Raw genomic sequence first — 14,495 nt, 5'->3', positions numbered from 1 at the left:
GCAGGCAGCTGGCCTTGCACCTGGCTGGCAGACGGCCCTCATGGCATGCGCCTCGAGCTGGCAGACTCCTTCAAAGGCACATGAAGTAAATTCGATGCAGAACGGAATGATGGTCTCACAGTTTGGCATTTATGAGCACCTGGTTCAAGAGCATTCAGGTAAGATCTTATGTATGGCTCCGTTTTTAATTCACACCATTGTCACTGGTTTAATTCACCTCTACGCGGAACTCTTCCCGCACCCTTGCCTGGTTCATTGTATTTGGAAGCTAGCCTGGTCTTTGGATGTTATTGGGCTCCTCTGCACTCAAATTCTCACCCGTCTGCTCCACCTTAACCCCTTTCTCAGTCAATCTGTTATCCTAAGCATGCCTCGCCGTCGAGGAATCCCGTGCAGAGGAAGCAACACTGGAAATAGAGGCAGAACCTCTCATCCTGCTCCACAGAACATCATTCCCATTGCCTCTGCCTCCCCTTCTTCTCCGCCCTCGGGTCAAGCTGGGTCTCTTCCGCACAATTCTATTCAGACTTCCAGATTCACATTCCATAGTAGGCTCAACAGACCCGTATTGACGGCAAGCATCACAAGTATTCTCGCTGAGGAAGAGAATAACCATATCAGCTCGGCTCAAACCACTTCCTCTCATTCTCAGGAAGACATTGTTATTCAAGGGGAAATGGCTGGGGTGGTGTCTAACGCGGATAATATGCAGGAGGACACCCCTGTTTCTGAAGAGCCTCAGCATCCCGTCGACCCAACTCAGAACGAGATTCTGGCCTGTGGGCCGTTTCAGTGTGCAGGCTGCATTCTCAATCTGGTGACCACTCCTGAAGGTGGCATTGAAGGAAATGATGACAATGGCTTCGTCACCTGGGTAGCTTCTTCCAGCCAGGTGGATAGGGACACACCTGACTCTCCGCAGCATGCAGACTAAAGCTAGCTCTTCACTGACAGGTGGCATTCTTGCCTATGCTCTGTTTAATTTTGAATACATGTCTTCATTTCCAAGTTCATGGTTCTATGTCTGGTTTATGTTCTTGCTCAAGCTCGTGGCGATAGCCAACCTGCTCTCTGTTTATTGTTGCAACTGTGGGTTTGATGGGTACCTTTTTGTCTTTTTGATCAATGGCGAGCATGACAGTGTGAGTCAAAGTAAAATTTCTCAGGGGGTCATGGTCCAAACAAAATCTTTTGAAGGCTGCAATGTGAAATCAACAACAAGCATGAATTGTAATATCTCTGAATATCTGGTTGAGGAATGGCATCGACCTCCTCTGAGGTCTTGACCTCATTGTACATATATTTTCTCTTTTTAATAAAATTAGTATTTACGCAAAAAAAAAATAATAATAAATAAATAAATAAATTGAGGCTTAAATAAAATTTCATGTTTTACCAGTGTAAATCATGCTCAAAATTAAATCTAATGACATAAAAATGGCCTCTGGGCCAAATTTCTAATTCAAGTAGATTCAATTATTCTTTATGATAGAATTTATCAAAATATTCACTTAATTCATAATTCTAAGAGTATATTATGATTATAATTTGATATAAATTCTATCTTACTTTATGATAAAACTATTGATTCGTAATTCATGTGGGTAAGTTATGAATATTTTATCCTAATAAATTACATAAATATAATAAAAATTCCTGTGGGATAAAATTTATTAGGTTTAGTATAGTTATTCACAATTTAATGTCTAAATAATCTTTATGTGACCCTAACCAATCATATTATATAATTTTATTTAATTAAAGACGCTGTGGCTATTCTCTAATTAATTAAAATTATATGGATCACTAGACATTATTTCTTACATAAATTGCATAAACAAAACTAGACACAGTACTTCACATTTCATGCTACCAGAAATGACGTATACACAGTTTAATATGAAGCAATTTAAAAAATATGGAAAACGGAAAAACTCACATGAAGCACATAAAACTCATTTATAAGATTATGAACAAATCTTAACCAGAGTAAAAATAATGTTTCGTGAAAAGAGTAAGTCAAAATGACATTTTAAATAAACTCCATATAACTGTTTCTTGTAAAAATTGCCATAAATGTCAGCATTACGGTAAATGACAGTAATAATTCCTCACAAGATAATTAAAATTAAAGCACTGCTTTACACAAATTAAATATGAGCACAGTTATAAATTTACACACACCAAGACAGAGATAAAACTGGGCTCTGATAATAAATGATAGCAAAAATAGGATTCTTTAATATGAAATTAAAACTTAATGCCCAAGAAAAATACCTCCAGCCATTGATGCTTGCTCACACACTGTGACACTGTCCTAAGCTGAAAGCTCACACACAACACCAGCTTTCTGCTACGCTTCTCCGAACTCCTCAAAGTTGCTCTATCTCATTGTCAAAATAATCTCACATATTAAAACCCTTCTTGCACTTAAACAAAAGAGAATTCATGGTGACTCTGTATGGTATAAGTTTCGAATTGAGTAAACATTATACAAAATATCTACCGTCATAAGGCTGAGAATTCCAGAAAAGCAAACAAGCTTTAACAAAACTTCTGCCGATGGAAATGGCTAAAAAGATATTAGAAATTTTGGCACCACCGCTGTATTTTACTTACAGTTCACGGTAATAGAATAAATCTAGAGGTATAAGGGGCGACTCCACTACAATGAGCGGCTCACCATTACATAAAAAAAACTAAAAAACACAACAATTTCGAGCTTTCCTGTCACGAGACTCCAAACAGTAAAATACCAATTTGCAGCACTAGCTGGATCAACTTGGAGCACCAATGGGATTCTTAACTAACTTGTAATTTATAGGCAGCATGAAAACGAGAGAACAGGAGAACAGAATTCAAAAAAATATGAAGGCAATTCCAAGCTTTGCTCTCTTAAATTGATGGTGTAAAACTGAAGGGGATTGAGATGCAATCTTGGGGACCAAACAAAAAAGTATATAGCCAAGCTTCCATCAAGCTTTTGTTGGCTATGTGTCAGGTGTTCCATAGATCATGGTAGAGAACTCAAGAGGGAGTAATGGACCACTTCAGAAGCTCCCAACAAGAAATTAATTAATTGCAGTTGATTTCCGTAATTTAAGAAAATTACTGTAGTTGGCTTCCAGAAATTAAGGAAATGACTGTAGTTCATTTTCGTAAATGTAGGCAGCAGTTGAGAAAATCCTAATGGAGCTTAACATGTGATTCTCATATTAGCTCGAAACATTGATGCCATAAAAATTGCAGTCATCTAGCAATGGCTTCTTAATTACATAGTTACCCGATTGGAATTTGATATAAAAAGTTTTGTAGATATTGTTTTGGATAATATATGGTAAACATTTTTTTTTTTCGATCTTTGCTTTATTTTCTCTGAATAATAAAAAACTTTCCCTATAAAATTCTCTGAAAAAATATCTACACTCATAAATTATGTTATTTTTAAATTTAAATCTAAAATAATTTCAAAATGTTATTTTTAAATTTAAATCTAAAATAATTTCAAAATGTTATTTTTAAATTTAAATCTAAAATAATTTCAAAATTTATTTATGTAAAATATTTCCCTAATAGATAGATGCACATATAGGAAATTGATATTTTATAAAAAGAAAAATCCATACATATAAAAAATTTATATTTTATAGAAAGAAAAATTGATAGTTTTGATTAAAAATCGAGTCATTTTCACAAATTATCTTTCTTTCTTATTGTCATTTTTGTTTTTTTTTAAGACATTTTGACCAGAGTAGAATTGAAAAAAAAATTCCAATTTCAGAATTATTTCAATTTCTTTTTCTTCTGCATGCACCCAAGATTATGGTTCACCCATTTGGGTTATCCAAAAAAGAATAGATGAGAAAGATAATAAGGTTTAGTATTAGTATTAATGTTAATAACTCTTCATTATGACTTTCCTTCAAAATTGGGATCAATCATAGCATGGCTCATCCAAAAAAGAATAGATGAGAAAGATTAAGATTTAGTATGAGCATCAATGCTAGTAACTCTACTTTATGACTTGCCTTTAAATTGAGATGAATCATAACATGCATTTCCTTGTGCAAACACAAAAATTGTTATTATTCATATATGAGTCTAATTTATATAATTTAAATAACCCATATGTCTAGTAAAGATGAATTTTGTCTCTTTTTTTTCTTTTGCATGCACACCTATCTATTTGTGTTATTTTTATGTTGATTGTAAATTTGAAAGATATAATCTAGATAATAAATAAAATAGTATTTTTCTCAAAAATAATGTGATATTATTTTGAACAAGATTATAATTTCTTATTATCTAAATTTGAACAAAATTAACCAAAAAATACTAAAAAAAAATCATTTTATTTCTTAATTAAACTATGTTATTTCAAAATTTTATTAAACATAATAACTTAATAACATAATTTTATTAATCATAATAACTTTAAACCACCCAAAGAAAATCGATAAAACCATTTTACAAAGCTAATGCCAGTTTAACTTATTCAACTTATTTATCCCAAGATATATAAAAACTTTAAATTTCAAATCAAAATAAAACATATAACAAGCTAGAATACTGATCATCGAGATGGATGGTAAAATCATCGATATAATTACGACCCTTGTAGTAAAATAACTTAAACATCTAATTTAACTGTTGCAATAACTTACAGATTTAATTTTAACGGGTGAAATTGTGAAATAATAAGCGAAAATAATTTGATAAAAATCCTTATATTAACATTTTTAATTATAATTATAAAAATACCACAGTTGAAACAATATTTATATGTTTCATGACGAGAAAGCGTGATGTCTTTGGTTAATATTTTTGGTATCATATTTCGGATTGTTGAAAAGGCACGGTATTCCCGCATTTGACATTCCAGGGCATGTTATTACTGTAAACTATTGCAATTTTAATTGAAAGGCATAACCAAACATCCCATAACCCATTTTATTCACTTGCACTTGTAAGATTGTCATTCCTTTGTAAGAATTAGTCCACTAGAGTGGACATGGAAGCAAATTGAATTGCGTTAAAATTGATGAAAAGAAAAAACTAGTAGTGTAACAAGAATGAGATCGGTCAAAAAAATATATAAATGAGTTAAAATATTGCAGAACATCACTTCAATGATATAAATTTAATATTTATGTTTTTAAATTTGGGCAAAATTTATTTTAAAAATTGTTAATATAAATGTTTAATAGTAGTAATATTTGATTTTTATAAGGTTAATATTAAATTTTAATAATAGTATAGAATTATTTTAATTATATAGATTTATTTTTTTCATTCGGGTTGGAGCCCGTGGTAATAAGATTTACATACAAATGAGGTTGATAATTCCAAGGTGCTTCTTTTCCATCCTCCACATGGATAAAGCATATGGAGTAGTGGCATACTAATGAGGTTGATAATCCCAAAGTGCTTTCTTGCCATCCTCCATATGCAATTAGCACATGGAGCGGTGGCTCTTTGCATGCAAGGAGTTAATGCAATCCTCGAATATGGTAGGGGCATAAGTGTGGATGGAATAAAGTGTTTTCCATGGTAAGTTTAGTAAGTTTCTTGATAGGATTTAATGCCTTCCTCAAATGTCGCAGGGGCATAAGTGTGGATGGGATAACCAGTGTTTTCCGCGGTAAGTGTGGATGGGATAACCAGTGTTTTTCGCGGTAAGTTTAGTATGTTTCTTGATAGTGAACTTTGTTTCCCTCGGCTCTGGTGATGCAGGAGCATCCTAGGGAGGCTATAGCTGGGCAAGCTATTTTGATGAAGTTCACCTTTAGTTAGTTTTATTTTTATTTTTAAATGAAGGTTGTTACAGCCAATGTTTTTATTTATAAATTGAACAGTAGCTAGAATATGATTGTTTAAAATAAGTTAGAAATGAAACTGAATGAAACTGGAAAATAACTATAATGTAACTGAGGGTGTTTCCTCAACAGTATGAGGCTGCCAGCAAGCATAAATAGGCAACCCAGAATCAAAAGTGTGGTTGTTGCCATCTAGATGAAAAGAAAAGGAAAGAAAGCATAACTCAGAACAATTTATTTATTTATTTTATTTTTTATTTTTTATTTTATGAATTTAAAAAAAGCTTACAGGTATTCACTGTTTTAGAAGCAACAAGTATAAATTACTGTGCGGCAATTAAACAACAAATTGTGTGATTAACATCCAAACTGCACACCGAGATTGAAAGGATCAAATACAACAGAGTCAAACAATCCAAGTACATTACCAAATACATACTGTTTGATTTAAATTAGAAATTTACAGTATATATATATATATATATATATATATATATATATATATATATATATATATATATATATATATATATATATATATATTCATCAGGTCCAGGGAAGTACAGGACAGAACTTCCAGATTCCACACAGGCCTCGAGACATAGAGCCCTCAAAAAATAACCAACAGTCCTTCATACAAACGAGATAGGCCGATGAGGGTTTCCGCAACCTAAATAGACCAAAGTAGTACATAGATGAAACAACAGACATGACAACCAAGAACAGAAGGCCGAAACACATTCCCAGAACAGAAAACAAAATCGACAGGATGGGCTCATTGCACAGAAGGCAACCAAGTATCGACATACCAACAAACTGAAGCCCCAAGGGTTAAACAACTGTAGCCCAAAACCAAAATGCAACTGCAGAGCACAGTCAAGGAAGGACCCTACCCGATTTAAGCACATCAGACCCAAATCTTTAAGGACGAGACCATGGAGTTTCATCCCGAGAGCCACCCCCTTGCAGCCACAGCAAAGATGAGAGAGATACCTACATAGTGACAAGAAGATTATGAGAGAAGAAGCATAACTATATAGCACATAACAACACCAGAGAAGAACCAAGAGGATAGCGGGCAATAGAGACCCATCTTCTTCCAGAGCATAACCAGACGAGCCATAGAGGAATGCAAGCATAACTTAGATGAACAACAACGTAAATGAGCCTAGATCGAGCATGCCATAGACGTCATGCTCACACAAAACGAGACCAACCTTAGGCCAGATGTGCATTGAAGGCGCCATAAACCCTCACCAAACCTCGGTGTGTGCCAGCGCGGGAAGGACCAAGGACGGGCCAGCTACCACATAAGTCTTGCCACGCAACCGTCTCGGGATCGCCATCAAATTTTGGTATCAGAGGAAGTTCTTTTCTCAAAAGAAAAAAAATGGAAGTAGGAAGAAGAGGTTGAGGTAGAGCTATCAGGAGAGTAGCCGATGAAGGGTTGCGAGAAGAAATCAGGATCCTAAGTGCCCGATTGGCAGCAGTGGAAGCAGGGAGGCGTAGCGATCTAAAAGGTGGTGATGATAGTGAAGAAGAAGTTGCAGCCATGACAGATGGGTTAGATGAAGAGGGACCAGAGATAAAATTATTGAGATCAGTTTTGTTGGCAAGTAGCAAGCCGAAGCCAGAGCTTTCGAATTATGATGGTAGTTTATCTACGGAGGTATTGTTGGACTGGATTAGTAAGATGGATAAATATTTCGAGTGTGAAGAAATCAGTGAGGATAAGAAGGTCAGGTTTGTAGCCACCAAATTGAAGGGACTTGCAACACTGTGGTGGGATAGTGTGCAGGCAGAAAGGAGGAGGTCAAATAAACCATTGATCAAAAAGTGAAACAGGATTATTGCCAAGATGAAGAGTAAGTTTCTACATAAAGAATATCGGATTTCTCTGTATAGGCAGGGGCAGAACCTGAAGTAAAGATCAATGACTATGAAGGAGTATATGGAAGAATTCTACAGAGTGAACTTGTGAGCGAGTTATGTTGAAGATACCCTGGAAAAGACAGCAAGGTTTGTGAATGGCTTACAGAAGGAGATACTAGATGAGATTAGTATTCTTTCCCCCAACTCCATAGAGGAAGCCTATCAAAGTGCTTTGAAGGAAGAAGAAAAGATCGCCAGAAAGTAGAATGCCAAGTCCATAGAGGAAGCCTATCAAAGTTCTTTGAAGGAAGAAGAAAAGATCGCTAGAAAGTAGAATGCCAGAAGAGGACGTGGATCTGGAAGAGGAAGAAGACAGTCTTTTGGCAGGGGAAGAACTGTCAACAACAATGAAGGGGGCAGTAGTTCAAAAACTATCGGACCAACTGAAAAAGAAGGTAACACTAGAGGAGGAAGGCCTTACCAACAAGGAAGAGGTAATGGTAGAGGCAAAGGAAATGCCTATCAGTGTTACAAGTGTCACAAGTGGGGACACAGGTCTTTTGAGTGACTTGAAAATGATCAAGCAGGGCAAAGAGGGCCATATGTTGGTCAACCAGAAAAAGCAGAGGCACCGCCACAAGAAGTGGAGAACATGCTTGAAACGGGAGAAGCTGTAGTGTTAAACAAGGTATTGTTGAAACCAGCTAAAGAGTTAGATGACCAGACACAATGGAAAGCACTATTCTGAACTGTTTGTAAATCACATGGGAAATGCTACAAATTGATTATCGACAACGGGAGCATTGACAACCTAGTAGCCACTGAAATGGTAGAAAAACTGGGTTTAAAAAGATTGAAGCACCCAACGCCATATAGAGTGTCTTGGTTACAAAAAGGATACCAACTGCTGGTTGATGAGCAGTGCGAAGTGGAGTTTCACATTAGTAGGTATAAGGATAAAGTAACTTGTGATATCATGCCAATGGATGTGTGCCACATACTATTGGAGAAACCATGGAAGTATGACAAGGAAGTTGTCCATGATGGGAAGACAAACTATTACAAGTTTGTTAAGGATGGGATAAAGCATATGCTAGTACCCATGAAAGAGGAGGATACAGTAGAAAACGGTGGAACAAAAGCATTAATGTTAGGAGGAAATGAGTTTCTACAGCAAATTGGAGATGTTGAAGTAAAATATGCAATTGTGCGAAGGCCAAGAGCGGTGTTAATTACTGAGATTACTGACTTACCTTAGGAGATACAGGATATTCCATAGGAGTTTAGTGACATTGTTGTGGATGATCTACCAGAAAAATTGCCACCAAAAAGGAGTATCAGTCACCATATTGATTTCATTCTAGGGGCTACTTTACCAAAAAAAGCTGCTTATCGGATGAGTCCAAAGGACAATGAAGAGATCAGGAAGCAAGTACAGTAGTTGTTGGATAAAGGGTTGATTCGGGAGAGTTGAAGTCCTTGTGCGGTCCCAACTATTTTAGCTCCCAAGAAAGGAGGTGAATGGCAGATGTGTATCCATTCTCAAGCAATTAACAAGATCACTATTAGGTACAGGTTTCCTTTATCGCGAATGGACGGCATGATGGACTGTTTGAGTGGAGCGACATATTTTTTGAAGATTGATTTAAAAATTGGATATCACCAGATTCAGATTCATGAAGGGGATGAATGGAGTACAACTTTCAAGACCAATGAAGGCCTGTATGAATGGCTGGTCATGCTATTTGGACTGAGCAATGCACCTAGCACATTCATGCACTTGATGAACGAGATGCTGAAGGAATACATTGGAAAGTTCATGATTGTATATCTAGATGATATCCTTATTTCCACTAATATGGAGGAAGAACATTTTCGATATGTCAAGTATGTTCTAGAAAAGTTGCAGCAAAACAAATTGCTCTTAAATTTGAAGAAGTGTACTTTTTAAAAGAAAGAATTGATTTATTTAGGATTTGTGATTTCGGAAAACAAATTAAAGATGGATCCAAAAATGGTTGTAGCCATAGTTAGCTGGCCATTTCCTAGGAGTTTGTTTGAAGTGCAGAGTTTTCATGGGTTGGCGAGTTTTTATTGAAAATTTATAAAAGATTTCAGTGGGATTTGTGCACCCATGGTGGATACCGTTAAAAAGGAAAATCAACCTTTTCATTGGACGGAGTTAGCCGAAGAGAGTTTTTAGCTGCTAAAAAAAAAGATCACCGAAGGACCAATTTTAAGGTTGCCAGATTTCAACAAACTTTTTCAAGTTCATTGTGATGCCAGTGGGACAGCCATTGGAGCAATACTCATCTAAGAGGACAAGCCAGTGGCCTATTTCAGCAAGAAGTTGAATGAGTGTAGGCAGAAGTATACGTCTTACGAAGAGGAATTTTATACAGTGGTCCAAGCACTGAAACATTGGAGACATTACTTGATGGCGAATGAATTTGTTTTGTTTTCAGACAATTTTGCATTGTAGTATGTTATGCAACAGCACAAGCTAAACCATAAACATGTGAAGTGGGTGGAGTACCTCCAAGGTATTACATTTGTATTGAAACACATCAACGGTCAAGCCAACAAAGTGGCAGATGCATTAAGCAGGAGAAAATTGATTTTATAGGAAAGAAGAGTGCAGGTGTTAGGATTTGAGCATCTTAAGGATCTGTATGAAATGGATGCAGACTTTAAGGAAGCGTACGAAGCTTGCCAGAATCCACTGTTGAGAGACAACAGTTCATGGCTAGACTATAACATACAGGAAGGATTACTCTTCAGGGGAGGACAATTGTGTATGCCGAAATGTTTGATGATGGAAAACTTAATCCAGGAAAAACATAGTGGGGGTTTAGCCAAACATTTTGGCATTGATAAGACTTTGGATCAAGTGAGCCACTTCTATTATTGGCCAAAAATCCGTAAATACGTATAAAAATTTGTGGCTAGGTGTAATATGTGTCAGCTTGCGAAGGGACACAGTCAAAATACAGGATTATATACACCCCTGCCTATTCCAGATAGACCATGGGACTCAGTCAGTTTATACTTTTTCTTAGGTTTGCCAAGAACTTAGAAGGGGTTCGATTCAATCATGGTGGTGGTGGATCACTTCGCCAAGATGGTGCATTTAATTCCCTGTAGGAAGATCAACGATGCCACACATATAGCACACTTGTTCCTCACAGAGATTGTCATACTACATGGCTTGCTAAATTCTATTGTTTTAGATTGGGACATGAAGTTCATAGGTCATTTTTGGCAGACTTTGCGGAAAAAGATAGATACCAAGCTAAACTTCAGCTTAGCTTATCACCCACAGACTGATGGACAGACTGAGGTGGTGAACCAAAGTTTGGGGAACCTATTATGTAGTCTAGTTGGTGAAACTTCAAGGCAATGGGATCGCGTACTCGCACAAGAAAAGTTCACTTATAATGATTCACCCAATAGGAGTATAGGCAGAAGTCCTTTCTAGATCCTATACGAAATGCACCCCCATGGTGTGCATGAGTTACGGGATTTGGGTTGGTTGGAACGAAGGAGTGCTGATGGTGAAGACTTCATGAAGGTGATCAGTGAACTTCATGAACAAGTGAAATCCAAATTACAGGACAACAACCAAAGGTATAAACAGAAGGCAGATTTAAAATGGCGGGAAGTGCAATTCAATGTAGGGGACCTGTTACTAGTGCATCTGTACAAAGAAAGGTTTCCTAAAGGCGAATATAACAAACTGAAATTGAAGAAAATAGGACCTTGCAGGATACTGTGAAAGTTCTCTGCAAATGCATATGAACTACAACTACCCCCGGGTATAGGGATCTCACCCATCTTCAATGTGGCAGACCTGTACCCTTACATTACTGCTAATGTGGAGGACAGTTCGACAGAACACACATAGGACACCTAGGGAGAGACTGAGTCATGGTTCAAACAGATGCCTCCAGCGAAGCCTCTAGAGATCAAAGAAATTTTGGATACTCAAATGGCCAGGCAGACTCAACAGAAATAGTACTTATAGTACTTGGTCAAATGGAAGGACCGTCTAATTGAGGACAGTACTTGGTTGGATGCAGGCCAAATTCAAAGCGTCAGGTACTCAATTGAAGAGCTCATCGATAGGAGCCATGAGATTCATTCACCCTGGGAGCCTGATGTAGGAGCATCCAACTAGGGAGGTGACAACTGGACAAGCTATTTTGATTAAGTTCACTTTTAGTTAGTTTTATTTTTATTTTTAAATGAAGGCTGTTACAGCCAATGTTTTTATTTATAAACTGAACAGTAGTTAGAATAGGATTTGTTTAAAATAAGTTAGAAATGAAACTAAATGAAACTGGAAAATAACTATAATGTAACTGAGGGTGGTTCCTCAATAGTATGAGGCTGCCAACAAGCATAAATAGGCAACCTAGAATCAAAGTGGGGTTGCTGCCATCTAGATGAAAAAAAAAGGAAAGAAAGCATAACTCTAAACATTTTTTTTTTTTTTTTTATGAATTTAAAGAAAGCTTACATGTATTCACTGTTTCAAAAGCAACAAGTATAAATTACTATGCATAGCAATTAAACAACAAATTGTGTGATTAATATTCAAACTATGCACCAAGACTGAAAGAATCAAAAACTACAAAGCCAAACCATCTAGGTACATTACCAAATACATACTATTTGATTTAAATTAGAAATTTATAGTATATATATATATATATATATATATATATATATTCATCAGGTCCACAGAAGTACAAGACAGAACTTCCAGATTCCACACAGGCCTCGAGACACAGAGCCCTAAAAAAAATAACCAACAGTCCTTCATACAAACGAGATAGGCCGAGGAGGGTTTCCACAACCCAGATAGACCAAAGCAGTACACAGAAGAAACAACAGACATGAAAACCAACAACAGAAGGCCAAAACACATTCCCAGAACAGAAAACAAAATCGATAAGATGGGCTCATTGCACAGGAGGCAACCAAGAATCGACAGACCAACAAATTGAAAACCCAAGCGTTAAGCAAATGTAGCCCAAAACCAAAATGCAACTGCAAATCGTAGTCAAGGAAGGACCCTACCCGATTTAATCACATCAGACCCAAATCTTCAAGGACGAGACCACAACGCTTCATCTCGAGAGCCAACCCCTTGCAGCCACAACAAAGAGGAGAGGGATACCTACACAGTGACAAGAAGATTGTCATAGAGGAATTATAGCTATATAGCACACAACAACACCAGAGAAGAACCAAGAGGATAACGGGCAACATAGACCCATCTTCTTCCAGAGCCGAACTAGACGATTCATAGAGGAACGAAAGCATAACTCAAATGAACAACAATGAAAATGAGCCTAGGTTTAGCCATACCATAGATGTCATGCTCACACAAAACGAGACCAACCTCGGGCCGGATGCACGTTGAAGGCACCATAAACCCTCATCAAACCTCGGTGTGTGCCAGCGTGGGAAGGACCAAGGATAGGCCAGCTGCCACATAAGTCTTGCCACACAACCATCTCAGGATCGCCATCATCTGGTCTGCACTGAAAGGTGGCTTAGAGAAGGCTTTTTCGATGCATTTTCCTTGGAAACGAGTTCAATTTCGGTTGTTTCAAGCTCTAGTTCACAGGTCCCTAGCTCTGTGGCGACCCTTGGACGCTTTGTGTTTCTGGGTTAAAGCTCCCATTCAGGTGGTTTACGAGGTCTCTGTTTGTTAGTCAAAGTAATTGTAGGTACTGAATTCTCATGGCTCGTTCCGCCTCCATAAAGGGAAAAGTTGCCCAGAGCTCACACGACCGAAGGAAAAGCTCCAAGGAATCCCTTGGGAGTAACCAGCCAAGCTCCTCTAGGGGCAGAGCTCGGGGCCGAAAGTTGGTTTCAAGCATCATCAATGAAGCAACAACAATGTATCATGAGGGCACCTCGGCCCAAGTTCATCAATTGATCGAGGAATGGGAAGAAGAGCTTAATCAAAAAGCAGGGATTATGGACATCGATTTGGATGAATGGCAAACATTAGTGCCTAATCCTGGTCATACCAGAGGCAAAGAAACTCACTTCAAGTAATCATTTCACTTGTATTGGTTGATGAAGAGCCTCCTAGCCAAAGCATTAGATCAAATTTTGTCTGGTGGGGCTGCGACCACTCATGGGTTTCCACATTATAACAAGGAATTTCAGAAAATTCAGCTTCAGTTATAGAAGTAAAATGGGTGTCTCAACCGTATTGAGCAACACATACCATGCATCCTTCAAACAAAGCTCCCTAACTCCAGCATGAAGGACCATTCCCCTGTTGAGTCTATAGAAGACGGTTAGCTCGGTGTTTGTCCCTTTGTCTTTCTTTTTATGATGATGATGATGATGATGATGATGATGATAGTGGTTACCGTCCACTGAGACCAAATTGGTCTATTGGAAGATGATTAGCTTAGTGTTTCTCCCTTTGTCTTTCTTTTTATTATATGCAGTAGTCATATAATGTCCAGTATGTTTATATTTATGTTTACAATTATTTAGATTCTAGGCAGCACAAAGACAATTAGACTTATTTGCCATGGATGATTAGACTTATCACATTTTGTTACTAAATGGTTTATCATGCAGTTAGGTGGCCAACAAATCTAGTTTCCTTCTGGGTAGGTTAAAGCCACTTAACCATATAGATATATCTATAACTTACCCTATTTTAATGTTAATGAAAAATAAGTCTTACCAAACTTACAAAAAAAATTATATAAATTTATTTTAATTTTAAAATTTTATATTTTCAAAATATAAATATGTAAAAAAAGATATATA

Source organism: Pinus tabuliformis, chromosome Q, assembly GCF_031772625.1.
Source record: "Pinus tabuliformis cultivar Carrire ecotype Pingquan chromosome Q, CPIR1, whole genome shotgun sequence".
In the NCBI taxonomy this organism is placed as follows: domain Eukaryota; kingdom Viridiplantae; phylum Streptophyta; class Pinopsida; order Pinales; family Pinaceae; genus Pinus; species Pinus tabuliformis.
This window is presented reverse-complemented; position numbering follows the sequence as displayed.